Here is an 18,220-nt window from a genome sequence, read left to right as displayed (position 1 = left end):
AAAATTCCTAATGCTAATAAAATAAACCATGCAATATACATAACCACTTGTTGCCCCAATTGACCAAGCCAAGCAAATATTCCATCATTAGAGATAGAATGAAGTTTACCAACAGCTTTTCGGGCCTCTGTTAATTCTGACTCAATGTTTTCACTACTATCTGTAATATAGGAACAACATTCATCCCCAATTAAAGCACATACCCCTCCCTTAGCAGCAAGAATAAAATCTAGAGCAGCTCTGTTTTGTAGTACCACCAATATCATTTGCCTAACTTCTTCTGTAAGAGCATCAATACTATCAAATGTTTTGTTGAACGCATTTTCTATGATTTTAGACATTCTCCTCAGCATTTGCACTGTCCGAGCCACTCCATACTGAGGGAGAATAATCATACCCAATCTATCTCCTTCTGTGACATCCCACCCCTCGGGTACATCTTGTATTTCTGAGGAACCTATGCTCCTTTTCCAATTCCTTACCCTCCCAGGTGGATTATTAAAAACTATACGGACTTTTGGTACTATATGTCCAATATAACAGCTACCTGACCAATTTGGTGGTAGCCATTTATAAGCGTTCAGACCACATATAAAATAGAATTGATAAGGCAATGGAGTACGAGTAGTTTGGTGAATCCAGTACTGCCAAAACATATCTGCTCGCGTTTGATTTTTAGACAGATTTACACAGCTAATAAGGGCACTATCTTTGGCCACACACACATGTGTATCATTTTTAAATGCAGATCCTCCTATGCGGTACCCATCTACTTCAAAATGAAATACTTCTCCTCTCCCCACCACCTGCACCATAGAGATATTATTCCAATGATCTGTTACTATATAATCACAGTTACTATTTCCTAATTCTATGGAATATGAATCATTGGTACTAGGTCTTTGTACACACAATACACCAGTGGCTTTACGGGATAACGTTATAGAATATTCCTCTGGGCCAAAATTAGTTGGTATGTTTTTATGTGATGGATTAGTCAAACTGTCCATAGCTCTATTCATTATTGCTATTCTCCAAGGGTCATCCAAAGGAAACCAGCTAATGTTAACCGGTAGCCCATATAATGGTATACCCTCAGGTGCAGCACGGGGTGTTTGTCCACACACCCAACAGTTTGTAACGTTAAAAACATGAGCTGTTGCTTTCAAAGTCTCATGGAAGAAGTTCTTCTGTGCTGTTCCACTGAAAACGAGGCTGGTCATCATCTGAAACCATAGTATTGTCCTCATGGCAACGGCAACAATCTGTGGATAGGAACATAAATAGGTTGGTCTTCCAGTTCAATTAAAACTAAAGCTGTGGACCCGGGTCCCCAGGCCACAATTTCTCCCTTCCTTCCTTTAGCTCTTCCCCGCTCAGCTACACTTGGGGCTACCCACACCTTGGTACCTAATTGGGCAGAATATATTTTCCCATGTACCCTTAGACATTTAGGTATAATTATTATCTGTCCTATTTGTTGTCCTTTTTTCAGACATCCCATTTCTAAAGGTACTAGGGTAACACAATATTCTCCCAGTGCATCTTTTTTCACTTCTGTATCCCATTCACACCACTCAGTCAACTTAGAGTCTGGAATGAACTGCAAATCACATGTGGGATCTAACTGTAAAATGCCAGTGGGTACTAATATGTGGGAGTCAGGGCTAGGATTCACTTCCCCCTCACCCCCCCCTACTTCCACATCTTGGAGCATTGTAACTGGTATAGGTTGAGCTACAGGAATTGTTGGACCTTTAGTAGTTACAGTGACTACCCATTCTCCTAAACTTTCAACACCACTCCCCAACATTCGCTGCATAGGAGTGTTCTGTCCTACCAATCTGTTAATTCCTCCCAATCTCCCCTGGTAACCAGGGTGCGTACTTTCACTGCAGCATTGTTTCCTGGTAATCTTCTACCTTTCTTTCTACGCTGCTTGTTCACAGTTCTCACTACATACTCTGAAAACTGTGTTTCCATTTCTTCCTTGTGTTTTTCAGAAGATCTAAAACATTCCTTTAGGATTTGAAGTTGATCTGTTACTGCCTGCAGTTCCATATCAACAGCTTCCCTCCTTTTTGTCTCATCTATGAGCGCCTGCAAAAATATCCATCCTAATAAAGATGCAGCTTTCTGTTCCGATTTTGAATATCGGGACAAATCAAGATTCAGGAGACAGTGGCGGGGGTCTTCCACTTTAATTGCATCCTGATACTTGATCAATTCACGAGCCAGAGTAGACCAGTGTCTAGAATCTGCCCACTCTGGGATGGGGCTCTTTCGACTGTCTCCCCCCTTCGCTTTTTTTATCCAGTTAAACATCCTCCCTCTTCACTACGTGTACACCACGTGCTAAACCACTATAACGCCACCAAAGCAAAGCTAGCAACAAACCTGCTATCACAGTGCACACTAATAATACAGTTTCCCAATTGTCAAAAAACATTACAATTCACAACAGTATTACTAGGATTAATCACTGCACTTCAAACCAACACTGAAAGGGTTAAATATCCTGTTCACAGCGCCATTATGTAACAAGGGGCTAAATTCTGTGTTACATTTATTCATAGATTCATTTATATATTTACCACATGCATCCTAAAGCAGCAATAAATAAATTTTGCTCATGTACAAAGCATTAGTTAGCATTCACGGTGTATCAGGCATGAGTGAGTTCTATGAATTCAAATACTTATTTTTTAGTGCATCTTTCTCAAAGTATTTTCCATGTAAGGTATGTGGCAACGCTGATGTGCAATTTTACTTTAGAACAAGCAGTGTTGCCACACTATTACAGGAAATTGCAAAAATACAGATTTACTGGATCAACGGGCAAGAAAGATAAATATATGTGTGCTCACTGCGCTAATGAAAAACACCTGTCATTGCTGTCACTTAATATTCAATAAACATGCAAATGAGGTGAAACAAATGTCAATGTAAAAAAGAGACAGATAATTCCACAGTAGCGCACTAAATTAATCTACAAAACTCCTAAATATTAACATTGTGAAATGATCAACATAAAACACCCATACATAATGAAAAGTGTCCATATAACATTTCCAACAAAAAAAAATGCTACAACATATGCAAATCAATATGGTAATACAGTCCAACTTAAAGTGATGAAAAAATAGTGAAACTAAATCTCGTTGATCCATAAAAATCCTTCACCAAAGTGATATGTGCCAATTCCACTCCCTTAAAAATAAACTTCACCAGATGCTGTTGCCATTCACTGTCGAGTCTGGCAAATATTGCCTTATTAGATGTTGTTGAAGAGCTTTTACACGCCAATCTCCATCCAGATTAATAAAGACACCCTCCACATGTGGGGATAGAAATTGAGACAGAACCTCCAATAGTGTAAAAACACCTTAAGGTAATCGGTTTATTAAAAGTAATGCACATCATAAAAGATTCAAAATCATTCACTGTCCAGTGCAGCTGAAGCTGCAGAGAAAAACACGTGTTTGAGCTTTGGGGTGCACACCCTAATGCAACAGGCTGCACACACCTACACTGTTTCCCCGAAAATAAGACCTAGCGTGATTGTCGGTGATGGCTGCAATATAAACCCTACCCCCCAAATAAGCCCTAGTTAAAGTCCTTGTAGGTCTTATTTTCAGGGTAGGGCTTATTTTGGGGGAAACAGGGTAGGGCTTATTTGGGGGACAGGGCTTATATTGCAGCCATCACTGACAATCACGCTAGGTCTTATTTTCGGGGAAACAGGGTATGTGTCAGAATAATATTGTCAACAGGGGAGATTTCTTCTTCCACAGCTTTTATTGTGGATGAAAGAATCTGTTAAATTTCTCTCATTTAGCCCATCGGCTTTTCTATGTACTTTTATTATAATCATGAGAATGATTTGCTGCATAAGGAAACAGTAGAAGAAAAGGCAGCTCAATATCCCTTTCAATGTACATTGTGATATTCAAACCTTGCTTACATTATCTTTATGATGTCACAGCTAGAATGATCAGGAGGTGCTTTCTTTCTTATGCTTTGTTCGCTGTGTTTACACTTAGAGTTCATAAGTGCATTCTAAGAATTTGTTACACCTTATAGCACCGGTCATTGAGGGCATGGAATTATAAGGGGGTGAATCCACCTTTCCATTATATAAATGGATAACTGAACACAGGAACAAAAATGCAATATATTGCAGCTTACAATCCCTAGATTTTTCAAGCTAAGAACATTTTCATCAAATATAGAAAATACCTTTTGATCTTGTCTGAAAAGCAGTGTCCTTGTCAGTTCCTGTGAGCTACACAGAAGACTATCCTCCTTCCTAGCTATCTTCTATAAACTACAAATTACCCTGTCCCCCATGTAATGAAGGTGTAGAGATACGGACATGTTTGAGTCTATACCAGGAGAGCAGCCTAGGGTGACAACCATGACTTTCTCTGTTCCTAGATGCTTACATCACTCTTTCACTGTATCCATGGAGAAAGTGTGTTATCTGCAGGATAACCAGATGATAATAGTAAATCAAAAGAAGACTAACAAAAAAGAGCCACAGCCATCAAACAGACCAATAGAACTGTCTCAATTTGGCATGTATCCTGATACTATGGACATTGTGATGTAATAACAGTAGCAAGCACAGGGAAGCACAGGAACATTCCAGGAAAGATTTCTCATGAAAACCATAAGTGTTTCAGTATTGATGTTATGCTAGCTTTTAAGGCCTGATCATTGCTGTTCCCGGTAAAACCTAAATCAGAAGAGAGTTTTCACTATCTTAAAAAAGACACACCAATGTGAAACAGACAGGGAGAAGCTGGATGTTGGCTTCAGAACCAGAAAATCAAGTTCCATAGAAAGTAGACTGCTAAAAAATATGAGCGTACAATAACAAACTTAGCAGGAAATCTCTGTTCAGATGGCGCATGACCTTATCATTCAACTACATAAAAACTCCTAATGCTGTTAAGGAGAACTGGTGATATTTCAGTTGAATTGCCTCATTAGAGCATACCTGGAGTTCCATGAAACTGTATAGGGCCAGAGATTTTTTTTATAAAGGAACCATTCCAGTGGCTTCTGGTTTACTTTTCTGTTTAATGTCCGGAGTACTCTGGAATACAAATGCTGACCACCTCTGTGATGAGAGGAATCCATTTTTAATTGGGAGGCATTGTCAGAGGAAGGGGACAGGGTTAACATCTCAACTAGGGCAAGGTGGCAAAAATGTGTATCAACCTTTACTTTGCTTTTTCTTCAGTTCATCCATGAGCCTGCAGCAGAATTTGTCTGGCTCCAAGTACTGATATACCCTCTCTCAAACTCATGAACAGGTGATGACAGGGGAAAAAAGAATCAGATACTTATGCTAGCTGTATGTAAAAATAAATTTAATATATTTTAAAGGAATACACAATGCAGTAAATTACTTTTTCATATCAAGAAACCACAAATCTAAAAACCACAAATGTGCAGTGTATACTTTCTCCTAATCCTCTTCCAGTTTATTTGCTGTTTTTAAACCATTAGAGAGATGTTCTTTCATTGCCTATCCAAGAAACACTATAGGAAAGTATGGGAAGTCTCTAAAAGTGAAGAGGCATACCCCTCTTAAATAATAGTTCACCACATGTTCCCATTGAATGATTTCCCCTGATCTCCAGTCCTGGGAGCAACTCAAAAATGTGGCATTCCCCTTACATTCTCTCGTTTTTCAAATGGTCCTTGAAAGGGAAAACATCTCCCCAGCAGAGACACAGACAGCAATAAAAATTGACAAAGGGTTTATCCAAATAAAAGAAAAGGTTTTGCCTAGAAATATACTTTAATAAGGCAAAAAGTCAATGCTTGGCTGGAAATCCATTACTCTTTCTTTATGCCCTAATGGGTTGTCACCTGCGTACCACAAGAAAACCCAATGACTTTTGTTCAATTTATACTAGGAAACCTAATGTCAAGGACCTCTGCACTAATCTGGAAGCTTGTAGGCAGGTGCAGGCTGTTGTCTCCACTGGAAGTGGCGCTTAACCGCACTGGCAATGCAGAGGGAGAGGAAGTCAGGGGAAACAGGGTTCTTCTATGGTTTTCTGAGTCACTGGGGCAGCAATCCAATTGAATGTGATTCTGGTGGCCATCTTAGGTGTGGCAGAGTTTAAGTCCTGGCCCCTGGGTTTGGCGTGCTTTATGTTAGTGGGTAGAGTAGAGAAAGGTACCCTATCTGTGAGGGACAGTACTAGCAATAGGAAAATATTCCTGATGAGGTGGGAAAGCATAGGAACGCATCTCTCTGGATACCTTGCTGCCTGGGCACAAAATGACTAGGTCGCATTCTGTCCCCTCTCAGCAGACGCTGTTAGTTCACCCTGAACCTGCTTCTTCACGTTATTGGAACTGTGAATGTGCCCGGCTGGGTAGCTGTCCCATCTGGTTTGTTGTGATCTGTTGCTGCATTACTTCAATACAAGTTTTCCATTGCACCTGACTATGTGACCTATTGCCAGTGCACCACGCTGCACCCCACCTACAAGCTTAGTGGACCACCTCTGGCTTCTCCCACTAGAAAGCCATGCTTGGATGCCTGACAGTCTTGACTCCATGCTGAAGGCTTTACCTACTTTATTATTCCATGTATTCTGCTTCCCCATTCTGTTTGATGGTTCTGTTTTTTTCTTGACCTTGTGGCCCAGCCTGGGTAGCCACAAACTTTCAAAGCACTCCTGTTATGTTGGTGTTTTTTTATCCTTTAGATTCTGTGTTTCTGTTATGATCTCAAACAGTTTGTATCCCAGTGGATGGTGGAGGCCAAAAAGCAGATACTGGTCTGTATTAGGGATGAGCCAAACACCCCCCGGTTCGGTTCGCAGCAGAACATGCGAACAGGGAAAAAATTTTGTTCGAACACGCGAACACCCAGGGCCCAGGGGACATGTATCAATGCAAAAAAAAGTTCCAAAAACGGACGTTTTTTCAGGAGCAGTCATTTTAATAATGCTTAAAGTGAAACAATAAAAGTGAAATATTCTTTTAAATTTCGTACCTAGGGGCTATCTATAGTATGCCTGTAAAGTGGCGCAGGTTTCCCGTGTTTAGAACAATCCGAGAGCAAAATTACATTTCTAAAGGGAAAAAAGTCATTTAAAAGTATTCAGGCTATTAATGAATTGTTGGGTCCCGCAATACACATAAAAGTCATTGAACAAAATGGCATGGGATTCCCCCACAGTCCATTACCAGGCCCTTTGGTGTATGGGGGTATGAATATTAAGGGGAACCCCGAACCAAAAAAAAAAAAAATTGCATGGGTTCCCCCCAAATTCCATACCAGGCCCTTCAGGTCTGGTATGGATACTAAGGGGAACCCTGCGCCAATTTATTATTTTTTTAATGGTGTAGGGGTCACCCTCAAAATCCATACCAGACCCTTCAGGTCTGGTATGGATTTTAAAGGGAACCCTGCGCCAAAATAAAAAAAATGGCGTGGGGGTCCCCCAAAAATACACACCAGACCCTTTTCCGAGCACACAACTTGGCAAGCCGCAGGAAAAGGGGGGGGGATGAGAGAGCGCCCCTCCTGAACCATACCAGGCCACATGCCCTCAACATGGGGAGGATGTCCCCATGTTGATGGGGACAAGGGCCTCATCCCCACAACCCTTGCCCGGTGGTTGTGGGGGTACGTGGGCTGGGGGCTTATTGGAATCTGGAATCTTTATGTAAACCGGTGACCCCGCCCCCCTCTGACACCACGGGGAAGCCATAGGGATGTTCCCATGCGTCAGAGGGGGGTGGGGTCATCGGGTGGCCTCTCCCTCAGTTATATAAGAGCTGTCACAAGAACAGATGTGCCACACAGAAGGAGACTCCCATTGAGGCGGATCATCCAGAGGACAAAGCAGAGAAGAAGAAGCCGGAGGAAGATGCTGGAGGAGAAGACCGGAGGAAGAAGCAGAGAAAGATAGAGGAAGAAGCGGGGGGAGAACAACATGGAGGAAGAGGAAGAAAACCGAAGGAAGACCAGAAGAAGTGGGGAAAGAAGAAGACAGTAATAAAGGAATTGACAAAAACCGGCTATTGTCTTTTTTAACATTTTTGACACTTTTTTTGTGAAAAGGTAGGGGTACCCCATTACCAATTCACATGGGGGGCGGGATCTGGGGGTCCCCTTGTTAAAGGGGGCTTCCAGGTTCCGATAAGCCCCCCGCCCGCATTCCCCCACAACCACCGGGCAAGGGTTGTGGGGATGGGGTCCTTGTCCCCATCAACATGGGTACATCCTCCCCATGTTGCGGGCATGTGGTCTGGTACGGTTCAGGAGGGGGGCACTGTCTTGTCCCCCCTCTTTTCCTGCAGCCTGCCAGGTTGCATGCTCAGATAAGGGTCTGGTATGGATTTTTGGGGGGACCCCTACGCCATTTTTTTTTAAATTTTGGCACAGGGTTTTCCTTAAAATCCATACCAGACCTGAAATTTTGAGGGGGACCCCTACGCCATTTTTTTAAATTGGCGCAGGGTTTCCCTTAATATCCATACCAGACCTGAAGGGCCTGGTATAAAATTTGGGGGGACCCCCACGCAATTTTTTTAAATTTTGGTTCGGGGTTCCCCTTAATATTCATACAAGACCCAAAGGGCCTGGTAATGGGCTGTGGGGGAATCCCATGCCGTTTTTTTTCAATGAAACACGTTTTAAACACGGGAACATGCGCCACTTTACAGGCATACTATAGACACCCCCCAGGTACGAAATTTATCCCGAAAAAAATGGCCGTTTTTAAAACTTTTTTTTGCATTGATACATGTCCCCTGGGGCAGGACACGGGTCACCAAACACTTTTTATGACAATAACTTGCATATTAACCTTTAAAATTAGCACTTTTGATTTCTCCCATAGACTTTTAAAGGGTGTTCCGCGGCTTTCGAATTTGCTGAGAACACCCCAAATTGTTCGTTATTTGGCAAACGGGCGAACAGCCAATGTTCGACCCAAACATAAAGCTCATCCCTATTCTGTATAAGTTATGAATTGCTGGACTCCTAGGTTACACAGGACTATAGACTTCCTGGGAGGCAAAGCTGATTGGCCCAGTACTGTCATATGGAGTAAGCAACATGTACCTCCATATCAAGGAAGTACCAGGTGTTTAGGCTGTGTTCACATTTGACCATTGCGGAAACTCATGTTGCCTTCATTTTCTGAGCATTTCTACTCATCATGCAGAGGGAAGCCCAATTACTTGAATGCCCTCTGCGTGACAAACATCCCAATGACGCTCCAAAACTTTTTTTGGAGCAGAGCATGGCGTGTTTTTTCACCATGCGTTTTGCCACATTTTGTAGCATGTTTTCTGTGCAACAAAACACGCAACAAACGTGCTTCTGCTACCCACACATGGGGTGCCATTAACAATTAATGGCACCACAAGCACGATAAGTATTCACTATGAGTTTCCAAAAAGCACAGCAAAACATGCATTTTCTGTGTGCTTTATCACAAGTTCTGGAAATGCCAAGTGGGAATGGATCCTTAAAGTGGATGTAAAGGCAGAAGGTTTTTTAACTTAATGCATTATATGCACAGCAGCCCCCCAACACTTACCTGAAGTCCATTTCGATCCAGCGATATCCACTAATGCCTCGGTCGTCCAGGATAGGCTGAGAAACAGCAGCTGCGCCATTGGCTCTCGCTGCTGTCAATCAAACTCAGCCAATGGGGAGAGAGAGGGGGCGGGTTGAACCGCAGCTTTGTGCCTGAATGGATACAGGGAGCTGTCGCTCGGCTAGGGTGCCCCCATAGAAAGCTGCTTGCTGTGGGGGCACTCAACTAGGAGGGAGGGGCCAGAAGCTCCAGCCAGGTACCCGAGCAGAGGAGGATCCGGACTGCCCTGTGCAAAACCACTGCACAGGGCAGGTAAGTCTAACATTTTTGTAAAATCTCATTTTTTTTTCTATTAAAATAACAATCACTTTCATTTAGATTGCAACGCTAAATAGAGCAGCAGAGGAAGAAAAAGAAAAGTTGGGCATGTGCTGGGAATCCTTGAAGTCAACCTTTTCTAAAATGAATTAGTACAATAAACACTTTACTGAAATCAAAGTAGTATTACTGTATGTTATACAAAAAAAAGGGAATAGAATGTGGTGCAATGCGTGTATTTATATCAATGAGACATTAGTGATTCTTGTCTGTTGGTTAGCATCTGCTTACATTCTGTAAATCCATCATCATCATTATTACCATTACCTGTGTCAGCCCACTTTTGTTCTCAAAATGTGTTTGTGTTTCCATACTATTACTTTCCACAGAACTAGTACATGTCTATGTTCTTTATTGCTGTTGTGTACAGTAACTGCCATATGCCTTTATTGTTATTTCTTTCTAATCTTTTCTGTAAGAAATGTTTAGTGTGCCATTTTTACATTTTCCAAAACTTTGTCTTAGTACTCCATTACTAGGGATGAGCTTCGTGTTCGAGTCGAACCCATGTTCGACTCGAACATCGGCTGTTCGATCGTTTGCCGAATTGCGAACGATATGGGCCCATAATTCACTGCGGCATCGCAGTGCATTGCTTGCTGATGATTGGCCAAGCATGCACTATGACCCGCATGCTTGGCCAATCACAGCGCCGCCTTAACAGAGAGCCATAATTGGCCAAAGCCAAGGAGGCTTTGGCCAATTATGGCTCAGGGGATTTAGTACACGCCCCACACTATATAAGGCCGCCTGCACGGCGGCCCTGTGCAGTGTGTTCCGGTGTGCTTAGAGAGAGAGAGAGACAGACAGTGTCATTTCATTTGAGTTAGCTAGATTAGGCAGGACAGTCAGTCAGTTAGCTGCACTTAAAGTGTATTGTGTATATATATGCATATATATATATATATACACTGTATTCAGTTTAGCTAGATCCGTTCCTGTTATCTTCTAGACTATTTACATTTAGTGCAGTGCGTCCTGCTCACAGTGTTCAGCTAGATCCGTTCCTGTTATATTCCTACTGACAGGCAGGCTTGTCTTGTTACAGTATTTTGAAGAAAATTACTGGTGTTCTTTTGATCCTATTAGTACCACAGTCAGGCAGCTAGACTATTTACATTTAGTGCAGTGCGTCCTGCTCACAGTGTTCAGCTAGATCCGTTCCTGTTATCTTCTTACTGACAGGCAGGCTTGTCTTGTTACAGTATTTTAAAGAAAATTACTGGTGTTCTTTTGATCCTATTAGTACCACAGTCAGGCAGCTAGACTATTTACAGTTAGTGCAGTGCGTCCTGCCCACAGTGTTCTGCTAAACCTACAAGTAAGTGGGGTGCGTCCTGCTCACAGTGTTCAGCTAAACCTACAAGTTAGTGGGGTGCGTCCACCTCACAGTGTTCAGCTAAACCTACAAGCTAGTGGGGTGCGTCCTGCTCACAGTGTTCAGCTAGATCCGTTTCTGTTATCTTCTTACTGACAGGCAGGCTTGTCTTGTTACAGTATTTTAAAGAAAATTGCTGGTGTTCTTTTGATCCTATTAGTACCACAGTCAGGCAGCTAGACTATTTACAGTTAGTGCAGTGCGTCCTGCTCACAGTGTTCTGCTAAACCTACAAGTTAGTAGGGTGCGTCCTGCTCACAGTGTTCAGCTAAACCTACAAGTTAGTGGGGTGCGTCCACCTCACAGTGTTCAGCTAAACCTACAAGCTAGTGGGGTGCGTCCTGCTCACAGTGTTCAGCTAGATCCGTTTCTGTTATCTTCTTACTGACAGGCAGGCTTGTCTTGTTACAGTAAATACAGCTACCTGAAGAAAATGGCTGGTGTTCTTTTGATCCTATTAGTACCACAGTCAGGCAGCTAGACTATTTACAGTTAGTGCAGTGCGTCCTGCTCACAGTGTTCTGCTAAACCTACAAGTTAGTGGGGTGCGTCCACCTCACAGTGTTCAGCTAAAGCTACCTGTAGAAGGTTGGTGGTGTTCTCATACTACAGGCAGGCAGTTGATTTTGCTAGCTGCAGTATCAGTACATATATATATATATCTATATCCCAGCTTAGTGCAGCTACAGGCCATTAGTATGTCTGGAAGGCCAAGAAGGAGAGGCAGAAAGTCACAAGCCAATAAGAGAGGGCAAGCAGGCTCTGTGTCTAGTGCTGGTCGTGGAGACGGTGCATCCTCATCAGCACGTGGCCATGGGACACGCTTGGCCTTTTTTTCGGCAGCTGGCCATGTTGAGCCGCAACATGCGGAAGACTTGGTCGAGTGGATGACCAAGCCGTCCTCATCCTCATCCTCTCTCACCCATGCCCAGGGTACTTTGTCTGGCAAAGCAGCGGCCTCTTCCCTCAGCTCAATGTCATCAGTGACTCCTTCCCTAGCCCCACCATGTCCTCCTGAGGAGTCCCTCGAACTGTTTGACCACAGTGTTAGGTACATGCTCCAGGAGGATGCCCAGCGTTTGGAAGGCTCTGATGATGATACTGAGCTCGATGAAGGCAGTAACACGAGCACGGACAGAGGGGGTGCCCAAGAAGGACAGCAATCTGGCAGTCATGCTCCCCCTGCTGCAGCATACTGCCAGGTTTGCTCCAGTGATGAGGAGGGAGGGGATGATGAGGTCACTGACTCAACGTGGGTGCCTGATAGGAGAGAGGAGGAGGAGGAGAAGGAGGAGGCGGCACATCACCAACGAGGCAGGATGCCCTCCAGGGGCCAGCCTAAGGGCAGCACATTGACTGCATCACACCCCAAAGCTCCACATGTGCAGGGCGCTGCAGTCTCTGCGCGTTATTCAAAAAGTTCTTTGGTGTAGGCCTTTTTTGAGACAAGTGCATCAGATCGCACCGCTGCTATTTGCAACATATGTCTCAAGCGTATCTCGCGTGGCCAAAACATCTCCCGCTTGGGTACCACATGCTTGACCAGACATATGTTGACCTGCCATGCAGTTCGTTGGCAAGCGTATCTAAAAGACCCACACCAAAGAACAAAGAGGACCTCTGCTTGCTCCTCATCAGCTGAGATTTCCAACCCCACTAGACCTTCAGTCCTCTCTGAGACCTGCACTGAGAGGAATGAAGGTGTAGAATTAGGTGTGTCACAGCCACGTACTTGTGGGCAATCTGATTTTGGTACACCGACGTCAGATTGTACCAGGCAAATTTCCCTGCCCCAGCTGCTGCACCGCCGAAAGAAGTTTGCTCCCAGCCATCCACATGCCCAGCGGTTGAATGCTAGCTTGGCAAAATTGCTAGCACTTCAACTGCGGCCTTTTCAGTTGGTAGACTCTGCCCCCTTCCGTGAGTTTGTGGAATGTGCGGTTCCTCAGTGGCAGGTACCCAAACACCACTTTTTCTCACGGAAGGCGATTCCGGCTCTCTACCAGCATGTGGAAGGCAATGTCCATGCCTCGCTGGACAGGGCGGTCAGCGGTAAGGTGCATATTACCGCTGTCTCATGGTCCAACAGGCATGGACAGGGACGTTACCTAAGTTTCACGGCGCATTGGGTGACTCTGCTGGCAGCTGGGAAGGATGCAGGACAAGGTGCAGTAGTGTTGGAGGTTGTTCCGCCACCACGCCTCCAAAATGCTAATGATTGTGACACACCTCTCTCCTCCACCCCCTCCTCTTCTTCTTCCTCCATGGCCTCTTCCTCGGAACCAGCGGTGCTCCGTAGTCGTTCAAGGGGCTACGCAAGTACGCAGGCCAAAAGATGCCATGCGGTGCTTGAGCTGGTGTGCTTGGGGGAAAGGAGCCACACTGGGGCAGAGGTTCTGTCAGCTCTGCAGGGGCAGGTTCAGAGGTGGTTGACGCCACGCCAACTTAAGGCAGGAATGGTGGTTTGCGACAATGGCACCAACCTCCTCTCTGCCCTCCGACAGGGACAAATGACCCATGTGCCCTGTTTGGCTCACGTCCTTAACTTGGTGGTGCAGCGGTTCTTGGGCAGGTACCCGGGCTTACAGGATGTCCTGAGGCAGGTCAGGAAAGTCTGTGTGCATTTCCGCCGGTCATATAATGCCAGTGCTCGGCTGACGGACCTCCAAAAGGAGTTTAACCTGCCCAAGAACCGCCTAATCTGTGACATGCCCACCAGGTGGAACTCAACGTTGGCCATGCTGCAGCGGCTGCACACGCAGCAGAGGGCCATCAATGAGTACCTGTGCGACTATGGCACCAGGACAGGGTCAGGGGAGCTTGGTTTTTTTTTCCCCACGCCAGTGGGCCATGATCAGGGATGCATGCACTGTCCTGTCACCATTTGAGGAGGCCACGAGGATGGTGAGCAGTGACAGTGCATGCATCAGTGACACTGTCCCCCTTGTCCACCTGTTGGAGCACACGCTGCGTGGAATAATGGACAGGGCACTTGAGGCAGAACAGAGGCGGGAAGAGGAGGACTTCCTTAGCTCTCAAGGCCCCCTTTATCCAGACAGTGTTCCTGCGTGCCCGCCGATCACACAGGAAGAGGACGAGGAGGAAGAGGAGAAGGAGGAGGAAGATTGTGTCAGTATGGAGGTGGAGCCTGGCACTCAGCATCAGCAGCAGTCTTTAAGGGATCAGTCCCAAGAAACACATGGACTTGTACGTGGCTGGGAGGAGGTGGCTGCAGACCATGTCGTCCTTAGTGACCCAGAGGACTCCGGACCGAATGCCTCAGCAAACCTACGCTGCATGGCCTCCCTGATCCTGCAAAGCCTGCGTAAGGATCCTCGTATTCGTGGTATCAAGGAGAAGGACCAATACTGGCTGGCAACCCTCCTTGATCCACGTTACAAGGGTAAGGTTGCGGACCTTATCTTGTCATCGCAGAGGGAGCAGAGGATGAAACATCTTCGGGAGGCCTTGCAGAAAGGTCTGTGCAACGCGTTCCCAGAGACTGGGAGGTTACAAACTCCTGTTTCTGGACAACGTGTTGCTGAGGCTTCGGTCAGTCAAAGAAGGAGCGGTGGAGAAGGTGGCCGTCTGACCGATGCGTTCAGACAATTTTTTGGTCCGCAGCCCCAAGGTATGATCGGTTCCAGCAACCATCGCCAGCGTCTGTTTTACATGGTGCAGGAATACCTAGGGGCAAGATCAGACTTTGACACCTTTCCCACCGAAAATCCTCTGGGTTACTGGGTCTTGAGGATGGATCACTGGCCAGAGCTTGCACAGTATGCAATTGAGCTACTGGCCTGTCCTGCATCCAGCGTTCTTTCGGAACGCACATTCAGTGCTGCTGGAGGCGTGGTAACCGATCACAGGGTGCGTCTGTCCACTGACTCGGTCGATCGACTGACCTTCATAAAAATGAATGAGTCTTGGATCACCACCAGCTACCAAGCACCTGATGCTGATGTAACCGAATAATTTTTTTTGAAATCTCAGATCCCTTCAAAGACTGCCTATGCTGATGCTGAGTGACTATCCCTGAGTAATTATCCTCTTCCTCCTCAATCATCACGCTGATAGCTTGTAAGAGCATTTTTGGTTCTGGCCGCCACCACCAGTGCCTAAGGCACAATTTTTCAGCCCCTGTTTAACAGGGGCGTGTAATTACGATTTTTGATGTAATACTTTGCAGCAGGGCTCGTTCCTGCATTCCAACTAGAGTGTCTGTGAGGGGTTGCAGTGTTGTGGCACCAGTGCCTAAGGCCCAATTTTTCAGCCCTTGTTTAACAGGGGCGTGTAATTACAATTTTTGATGCAATACTTTGCAGCAGGGCTCGTTCCTGCATTCCAACTAGAGTGTCTGTGAGGGGTTGCAGTGTTGTGGCACCAGAACCAGTGCCTAAGGCCTAATTTTTCAGCTCCTGTTCAACAGGGGCATGTAATTACAATTCTTGATCTAATATTTCACAGCAGAGCCCTGTGAGGGCTTACAGTGTTGTGGCCACAGCAACACCTAAGACCCAAATTTCTGCTGAGTATATAGGGCAGGACCCTACTTTCAAACAACTAACTTACAAACGACTCCTACTTGCAAACGGAAGGAGACAACAGGAAGTGAGAATAAATCTACCCCTAGGAAGGGAAATTCTCTCCTGTAAGAGTTAATATGGGACAAACATTTCTCCTTTCCACTGATGCTTTCCAATCCATTGGGACAAAAAGTGAGGTGAAATCTTCTGAAGAGGAGGAAAGACAGCAAAACAAATGTCACAGGGGTGATAACCCTTCCCTATGTTTTCCAAAAAGCTTAAAAAAGATTTTTTGGCTGGAGCTAAACACGTTAAAAATGTACCCGTTCAAAATTACAAAGAGATTCTACTTAACAACAAACCTACAGTCCCTGTCTTGTTTGCACCGCCTGTATACTGCTGTTCAGAGTATATAGGGCCTGGTGGCCCCACACCTTTCCTTATTTTAATTTGGGTACGGGGTTCCCCTTAATATCCATACAAGACACAAAGGGCCTGGTAATGGACTGGGGGGTACCCATGCAGTTTGTCTCACTGATTTTCATCCATATTGCCAGGACCCGACATTACATTAAACCCGCAAGCAGTTTTAAATGTCATTTTTAAAGGAAAAAATCTCATTTGGTGCAGGGACTGTTCTAAACACGGGAAACACGCGTCACTTTACAGGCATACTATAGACACCCCTCAGGTACGATATTTAAAGGAATATTTAACTTTTTTTTTTTTTTACTTTAAGCATCATTAAAATCACTGCTCCCGAAAAAACGGCCGTTTTTAAAAGTTTTTTTTGCATTGATACATGTCCCCTGGGGTAGGACCCGGGTCCCCAAACCCTTTTTAGGACAATACCATGCAAATTAGCCTTTAAAATGAGCACTTTTGATTTCGAACATTCGAGTCCCATAGACGTCAATGGGGTTCTAACGTTCGTGCGAACTTTCGGTCCGTTCGCAGGTTCTGGTGCGAACCGAACCGGGGGGTGTTCGGCTCATCCCTATCCATTACATAATGTAGCTGGCCTATACAACCAACAATCAGTTTTTAAGTTTACCTCTAACTGGTAAGACCACTTTAAGATTAAGCTGCCATAATCATTTCAGTACATCACTGATGTTTCATGAAGGCACAGTTATTCAGGTTCCTCATTTTTCATACAACTATTTTGAAATTGATTTATGACACCAATCTTGTGGTTTGCTCGAAAGACCTCATAGTCTGCTTTCAGCAAGGCAGGAAGAAGAAAGCAGAAATTATTTTTAGATAGACTTTAGGACTCAGATACTGTCTATATTCTCACATTCTGTTCTTCTATCATAGCTATTGAGCACAGAAGAGTTTACTATCCCAAAATATTGAAGCTCCTGTAGGAGTCCTAACTAAGCAAGGTCTTCCAGTGGCAAAAACTCTTCCAGTGGTAAAACTGGTAAAAACAAAATAATCAGTACAACTTAAAAATTCCTGCCTTACAATCACTTTATTTAAAAAAAAAAAAATAACAGACATGTCATACTTACCTGCTCTAAATAATAGTTTTGCACAGAACAGCCCAGCTTGCTATGAGGACACTTGTGTGTGTTTGCTCGCTTGCCGACTCTGTGTTTGTCTCAGCCCCACCCCACTGCTCGCTCTACACTGGCTGTGATTGACAGAAGTGGGAGCCAATGGCTCCTACTGCTGTGTCACAGTCTGAGCCAGTGAAAAAAACCTTTGTTACCCTTGGTAACCACCAGTATTAATTTTGTCAACTAAAATATTTCATAGACTAAATTAATACTATTTTAGTCAACATATGACTAAGACTAAAACAATTCAGATGACTAAAATACGACTAAAACTAAAATGGCTTTTTAGTCAAAAGACTAAAACACGACTAAAACTAAAATGGCATTTTAGTCAAAAGACTATCACTAAAACTAAATTGAAATTTGACGTAAAAATTAACACTGCACTACCACATAAGAATTACGTAGGGGGCATCTACTAAGCTGCTGTAAGAAAAGAAAATTAAGAAAAAGGCTTTTCTTATTTTTTTTCTAAATATTTAATGTTGGTAATATGTGCATTGGCATTACAACCAATAGAGTTTTCCTTTTTTTGTTTTTTTATATATTAACCTCTTCAGTCCCGGAAGGATTTGCCCCCTTCCTGACCAGAGCACTTTTTGCTATTCGGCACTGCGTCGCTTTAACTGACAATTGCGCGGTCGTACGACATTGTACCCAAACAAGATTGACGTCCTTTTTTTCCCACAAATAGAGCTTTCTTTTGGTGGTATTTGATCGCCTCTGCAGTATTTATTTTTTGCGCTATAAACAAAAAAAGAGCGACAATTTTTTAAAAAACGCATTATT

This window comes from Aquarana catesbeiana, linkage group LG10 (genome assembly GCF_042186555.1).
Source record: "Aquarana catesbeiana isolate 2022-GZ linkage group LG10, ASM4218655v1, whole genome shotgun sequence".
In the NCBI taxonomy this organism is placed as follows: domain Eukaryota; kingdom Metazoa; phylum Chordata; class Amphibia; order Anura; family Ranidae; genus Aquarana; species Aquarana catesbeiana.
Note: the sequence above shows the minus strand (reverse complement) of the source record.